At 41.4% G+C, this 7,246-nt stretch overlaps 1 pseudogene; it reads left to right on the top strand.

The window, feature by feature from the left end:
- The first annotated feature begins 213 nt into the window (after positions 1 to 213).
- On the top strand, positions 214 to 2,860 carry LOC147450613 (uncharacterized; annotated as a pseudogene).
- The last annotated feature ends 4,386 nt before the right edge of the window (positions 2,861 to 7,246 follow it).

Below are 7,246 nucleotides of genomic sequence, written 5' to 3'. Positions count from 1 at the left end.
TGTGGGATATACTTACCTGGGCAGGGCCAATATTTATGCCCAAATGTGGTGCCCTTTCAGAAGCTAAGGGCATGGTTGCCCACCCACATGAGCCAAAAAGGCGGTCATTAGCTCATAAAAGCCCACCCATAATAGGGAATGGCCGCCCATTAACGCAAAGGCCACCCACTAAAGGGTTTTAGTGGGAAAACAAAAGAAAGAAAAAGCAAGGCGATGGCGAAGGTAGTGAGCAGCTATGCAAGGCAAGGACTATTCGCACCGGCCACTAGAAGCATCGGATGATGCCGAGCATGAAGCGAAATGGGATCAGCACAGCAGGGCGCTCAGATTCGAAGCTAATTCTGCCGATTTTTGCATTGCTCGACCCGTCGACCGCCACGTCATGGAGCCGGTTCATGCCATGTCAGTGACGCCGGCCGCTATTGAGAGAAGCTATTAAAAGAGGGCTTTTATGGCATGCAAAGGGATTCGATGCAAAAAACGAGGGCAAGGAGAGGAAGAACGTAAGTAAAGGCAAAAAGAGCCGCGAGGGGAGGGCTCGGAGCAAGGGACGGAGGAGCAAAGCTACCTCTCTCTCGCTCTCATGATCGGCAAGCAAAAGCTCTCTCTTGGTCTCTCCCCCTCTCATCCTTGACTAATAAAGGAGGAAGGGAGAAGAAGGGTTTTGGAGGGAGCTCGACAAGACAAAGGAAGTAGGAGGAGCCTGAACAAGGGCGTTCTCTTTCTCTCTCTCTCTGTCTCTCTCTCTCTCTCTCTCTCTCTCTCTCTCTCTCTGTCTCTCTCTCTCGCTTGAACAAAGGGCTCGTTCTTTCTCTCGGCCATAAGCAGGAAGGAGTAGGAAGGGAGCTCACTCGAGAGCGGATTCGGACTACCAAGAAAAAGAGCAAGCAAGGTTCTCGGCATAAATTGTTTCGTTCTCTAACCAAGGTATCACGGGAGGATATAGCAAGGGCACATGAAGCAAGCAAGGAAATTTGTGTGACAAGGGATACTCGAAAAGAGGTAATCAAAGGTATACAGAGCTTGAAGGCAATAATAATCAAGTCGATTAGAGAAGAAACTTGAAGCTTGTAAGCGGTAATTAAGGCAGAGTAAAGCATATAAAGCAGGGAGCATGAAAATTGAAGCAGTGAATAGAATTGAAACTTGCAGATTCCAAGGCAATTGAAGCAGATAATTCAAAGAAAGTATAAAGGGACAGGAGGACATTTCCACAACCGTCATCATATAGAGATTGGATTAACATTCTTTTAAGTCCGGTGTCGTTAATGGCCCGGTTAATTCTGTAAAGCGGGAGCCTAAACTCCTAGTTAGCAGATGATCCAAGTGACGGTGTCGTTAACGGCCCGATTAATTCTGTAAAGCGGGAGCCTAAACTCCTAGTTAGTAGATGATCCAAGTGACGGTGCTGTTAACAGACCGCCTTGGCGTAAGGACTAAGTTGTACTCAAAGTAATAATCAATTAATTGATGATTGTGGTGATTGGTAGAGCTGTCATTGTCTCTTGTTCTCTCTCTTTCACACCTCCTACAACCAGAGGCCCGGCGCCTGCCCAGCTCACGTAGCGAACACATATCCCCCGACAACTTTGGTGAACCTGACGCGAAACGAGCCGGGGTGGGAGGTAAAGATGGGAGATGCCAGAACAGTTAAAGTAGTTTATTGAAGATTTCAATGCCAATGGATTTGATAAAAATCTACCAGTTTTGTAGATTTGCCAAAAATGATGGAATTAGTTCAGGGATGTCTGCAGGAAGTAAAAGCCATGCAGATAAAGAAGCAGATTGATGATGCTGTAGAGCTAGCACTTGATGCTGTTTGGGAGCAGTCTTATAATTTTCAGGGATATGATCTAGAAGGTTTTATTGCATGTTACAAAGCTGAGATGAAGAGCCAAAATGTTCCAGAAGATCGGATGATTGCAGCTTTTGAAGAGGCTGTAAACTCGGATTTTAAAAAGCAGGTTCAAGAACTCGTAGAAGAATATCCCACACGGTGGGAGTATTTTGCAGAGGAATTTATTTACGAGAGCTCAAGGATTCTAGATCAAGAAATAAAAGAGATTACTGAACGAAGTAAGGTTGTCTTCAGTAAAGGTGAAGGGGATCAGATGCAGATCCTTAACTATGATGAATTCTGGGAGCATATTTCTACAAGAAGTAAAGCCAAAGAAAATGCTAAGCTAGAATTTGTTATTGATGCATGTCTTCTGGAAGACGAGACATTATTGCATGCAGATGATGATTTCATAGTAGATACTGTTTATGCTCGATTGGGATTGTCTTCTTTATTCCAAAGCAGATATGACTCTGTGGATGCTAAGCATGCAGTCATAACCTCTCAAAGTGACATAAATGAGGAAGCAGGTTTCTCAGAGCCAGTACATGATTTGCATACAAGCATAGTTGATGGCAGTGATCAAGAAACATGTTTTTCAGAGTCAATATGTGATGTGGATGCTCATTTGGAGTGCTCTTTGGGTGTAGACCATGAAGAGAATGCTTATGCAACATTACATGCAAAAGAAATTGTTTTGGATGATGCTATACAAGAGGGTTTCGTGTCTATGGCTGCATTTCAGGACACTAGTGATGATGTAGATGTATTTGATGCTCAACCATATGTATTTGATGCGAACCAAGACAAAGATTATGATTATGGAGATGCATATTTAGAGGGGGTGATGGATGATATGACTACTACAGGCTACAAGGTTTGCTATGATGATGCTATGGAAAAAGAAATTGATGCTAGCTTTGTAATGCATGCTGAGACTTGTGCTATTGAAGTGGAAAGATATTTGAATGGGAGTGTGAAGCTGCCAGAACAATTCGTGCCTATGTATGCAACAAGCCATGAGGTTTCCTGCGATAATACTCACAAACTAGGTGGTTCCTCCAAGGAGGAAGATATGGAGCTTATGGATCTGCTTGATGATGCGCTAGAGGAATTTTGAGTTCCTTGTGATAAGAGTAGTGAAGAACATCCTACAACATATGATGAAGAGCTTATGTTTATTTTGGATGAGGCTCTAGAGGAGATTGTGCCTACTAGAGAAGGCAACCATGCAGCGTTTGTGGTATCAAATGAAGTGATGGAATTCAATGACTCACAAATGCAGATTGATATTTTGGAAACCATAGTGATTGAATTCATTTTGCCTCTGGGTTCTGCTATGATGGAAATTTGGGACTTTTTGTTCCTATGCTATGAGAAAGTTTGTGGAGATGCAATATACTTGAAATATAATCTTCCACTACCTTATGACCCAGGAGGTTATCATGCTAGCTATGATTGCTGTCAGTTACTTTATATGCCCTATGATCCTAGAGGATGGTGCGATTTTTTTAAAGGAATGCTCACTCTGGGGAAAATGATTAGTTTCCCGTTTGATCCCGGGGGCTAATAAAGTGCAAAGTTCCAGATTTGAAGAGTACCAGCTATCTGTCGCAGCAGGTTGCATGGTACAAGATTTTGTTTTCGTTTGGTCCCATATACTTGTAGATTCATGCTGTATAATGGCATATGTACTTAGGTTAGTTCAGAAAATTTTGCAATCAAACAAAAACCCTTCAAAATAGTCAAAAAACATGCCCTTTTTTACTCTTTTTATCTTCATTGGGTCCGCATTGAGAATGCCTCCCCCCCTCCTAGTCGGAGTCCTCCTGGACGACAAGGTATTGCCTCGGTGTATGTGTAGTGCACGGGTTAAAAATTGTGCTAATGCTCGGCCGTGTAATGTGGCTCTATTTGATGCATACTCAGTCAATGCATGGAAAATCAATGCTGTGCGAGAGGAGGGAATAAGCAATATGCTTATTGGCATTCGACGTCGAGGTTTCGTGTTGGTTGTTGATTTGGTTGGCGGATTTTCTTTGCAAGTAAAAGTTGTAACTCTACAGCTCTCTATTTGATCGTCTTTCTTGCAAAAGTTGCTTGGTTTGCCGGTACTGTCGATATGGCCATGGTTGTCTCCGTGGAGAGAATTGTCGTGGCGGGATTGGCCGTAATCATTTTCTCTTTTGCTTTCCATTTGTAGCTTTGTTTTGGAGGTTTTTGTAGGTTTATTACCACATCCGTGGTCGTCATTGTTGTGCTGCTGATGGGCATCCACATAGATTGGTTTGCCGGTTTCATATGTAGTGTGTGTCTGCATGCCAGTTTTGCTTGTACTGAAGGGAGTTCCTGTTGCTTTGGTTTCGGGATCCAAATGCAAGCCGCATTTAAGTTGTTACTGAGCATTCTCTTTGGGATCCATATCTGTTTTATTCCCGTGGTTGTTGGTTGAACTGTGTTCTTGTGCTGACTTCTTCTGTTGTATTGTGGTTTGTATGCCATGTCACCTCTATCCTTCCGCACCCATACTTGTTTTTCTTGTGTTGCTAACCTTGATCTTTTCACTGCTGTCTGTGTTGTTTTATGTTTTCCCTGGTTGTTCTCCATGGGTATTGTGTTGTTTTTTAGTGGCACCCATTCTTTTGGTTCTTTATCCAGTGATTGTGGTGTTGTCATCTGGTTCTTCTGGGTTTGCTGAGCAAAGGCTACCACCTGTTGTTCTTGTGCATGCTGAATTTTGACTGTATCTGAATTCCAATCTATCTGCACATTATACTCTTTTTGCCAAGGTTGTCCCAACAACATGGGGTGTAGTGTGATCCCATCCTCAACCACATAAAACTTGTTGGGGTAAATATATTGATGTATTTGTACATGCAATATAGTCCAGCCCAATGTTTTTAGCGAATGTGATGTACTACTTTCCAACACTTGTGGAGTAGGATGTAGTTGATCTTTGGGCTTGAGCTATTTGTATAATTTGTAAGAGATCAGATTTTCTTGAGCTCCAGAATCAAGCAATGCCGTCAATTCAACTTGATTGCTTCCCACTTTGACTGCAATTATTGGCTCCACTGTGTCTTCACCAAAATTCGTTAGTCGAATAGCATTTATTCGCAACGGTGATCCACATTGTTGTTGTTGTCGTAGAAGCCTTCTTTTTGCAATGCGTTCTTTTGCTTCTGCTTGGGCTTCTTCTCGTACCCTCTGTTTCTCCTTCATCCGTTGTTTTTCTTGATGGATTTGTTGAAGCATATCCTGTGTTAGTGGTAAATGATACTTTTTTAATCGACATCCACTAATCCAGTTTGGTATTTCTTCTCCTGCCAATGTAGCAAGTTTGACAGCTCCACTTGGTGATAAATCACTAATCACAAAGGGTCCCATCCCTCACTTTTTAAGTTTCTTGGCATGTGGCTTCAAAGTATAAAAAAGTACATAATCACTTGTTTTGAACTCTTTCGTGCGGACATGCGTGTCAAAAAATTTCTTTTGTCTTCTCTTTTTAGCATAGATCGAAGCTACAGCTCTTAGTCAAAGTTCATCTAGCTTTTCAAGATCATCTATTCTTGAAGAGATCTCATGCCCTATCCATTCTAAGCGTTTCGCTACTTGTAGAGTTGGAACTAAAAACTCTATGGGTAATATAGCATTTAGACCAAACACCATGTTGTACGGTGTTGTTCCAATTGATGTTTTGTAAGCTACCTTGTATGCCCATAGTGTTGAGTGTAATTGCTGATCCCAATCTGTCCTTGACTCTGATACAATTTTAGTAAGAACAATGCATAGTGTTTTATTTGTGGCCGCAACTTGTCCATTTTCTTGTGGATGATATGGAACAAATTTTCTATGTATGACCATGAATTCCTCTAGCGGATATTCAATGACTTCATTAAGAAAACGTGTTCCTCAATCACTGACAATTTCTATTGGTAATCCGTATCGTACAAAGACATTCTCGTAGAAAAATTGTGCAATGGTCCTTGCGTCTGCTTTTTGTGTTGCCTTGGCTTCCGCCCATTTTGTGAGATAGTCCGTAGCCACAATGATATATTGGGTATGGGTGCGATATGCAAGGGGTGAAATAGGCCCCACAAAAATCAATGCCCCATTTTGAAAATGCCCATGCTCCCATCATTGGCCGTAGTGGCATCTCATCTCTCTTTATTGGCACCTTAGTACGTTGACATGCGTCACAACGCTTTACAAACTCCTCAGCATCCATATGCAATGTAGGCCACCATATTCCTGCGATTAAGACAATTTTTGCCGTCTTATCTCCTGAAAAATGGCCTCCACTTATTCCTCCATGTGCACGTTCTAGAATCAGTAGGTATTCGCTTTCACTTGCAGAGATTCTAAGTTGATTTTCCTTTCCTCGTTTGTAGAGTTGATTTCCAATTAAATTAAAGTCGCGAGCCTCCAGTTCAATAGCCCTTTTTTACGCTTTTGTTATGTTTTCAGGAAATTCCCTTGTTGTTAAGAAATCAATGATATATTGACTCCATGCAGGTGCAATGTTTACCTGAAACAATGTCGCATGATCCATTGGTCGTTTGGCACTACATATAGTACAATTGTTAACATAAGCATGTGTGTCAGCATACATAGTTGGCCAATAAACCCCTAATTGTTTCAGTCTTTGGTGTGTTTTCATTGTTGAACAATGAAACGCACAATCTTGGACGTGTGCTTCTTCAAGATAACACTCGAATTTCTCTGGATTTATACATAATCGTAGAATTTGGTCCGAGCCTAAATGATACAGTCATCCTGCAATCAACTGGAAAGTTTTTGTTTGAATTGTTTGTTGTTTGGATCTGTCTTCCTTGCTATCAAATCTACCTCCAAAGGAAAGAATGCTAACAATTTCCTGAGACCATTTGGGTATCATTTCAATACTGAAAAGATAAGCATCAGGTATGTCATCGTCTACTCCTTCAGGAGCTTTCCCGTTTTGCATCCTTGAAAGATGAGTTTTACCCTTTTTTACTACCACTGTGAAGTCAAACTCTAGTAATATAATAAACCAGCGTACAATTCTTCCAGTATTGCATGGTTTATTTACTAGATACAAAAGAGCTTGATGATCTGTGAAGAACACAAATTTGTTTGCGAGCAAGTAATGCCGAAATTTCTTTATAGCATAAATCATTCCTAATCCCTCTCTTTCAGTGGTTGTGTAGTTCTTTTCTGCACTATTTAGTTGTCGGCTCGCATAACAAACTGGAAAATCCATTGTTCCGTCTCCAAGTTGAGCCAGAATACTCCCAATTGTGTATGCAGATGCATCAATGTGCACATGGAATATCTTTTCCCAATATGGTGCTTTAAGTACAGGTGTTGATACAAGGTTTTCCTTAAGCTTTTGGAATGAAGTTTCACACTCCTTAGTCCAGTCGAAAC

The sequence above is a fragment of the Adiantum capillus-veneris genome, chromosome 9, assembly GCF_014529385.1.
Source record: "Adiantum capillus-veneris isolate H3 chromosome 9, ASM1452938v2, whole genome shotgun sequence".
Lineage (NCBI taxonomy): Eukaryota > Viridiplantae > Streptophyta > Polypodiopsida > Polypodiales > Pteridaceae > Adiantum > Adiantum capillus-veneris.
This window is presented reverse-complemented; position numbering and strand designations above follow the sequence as displayed.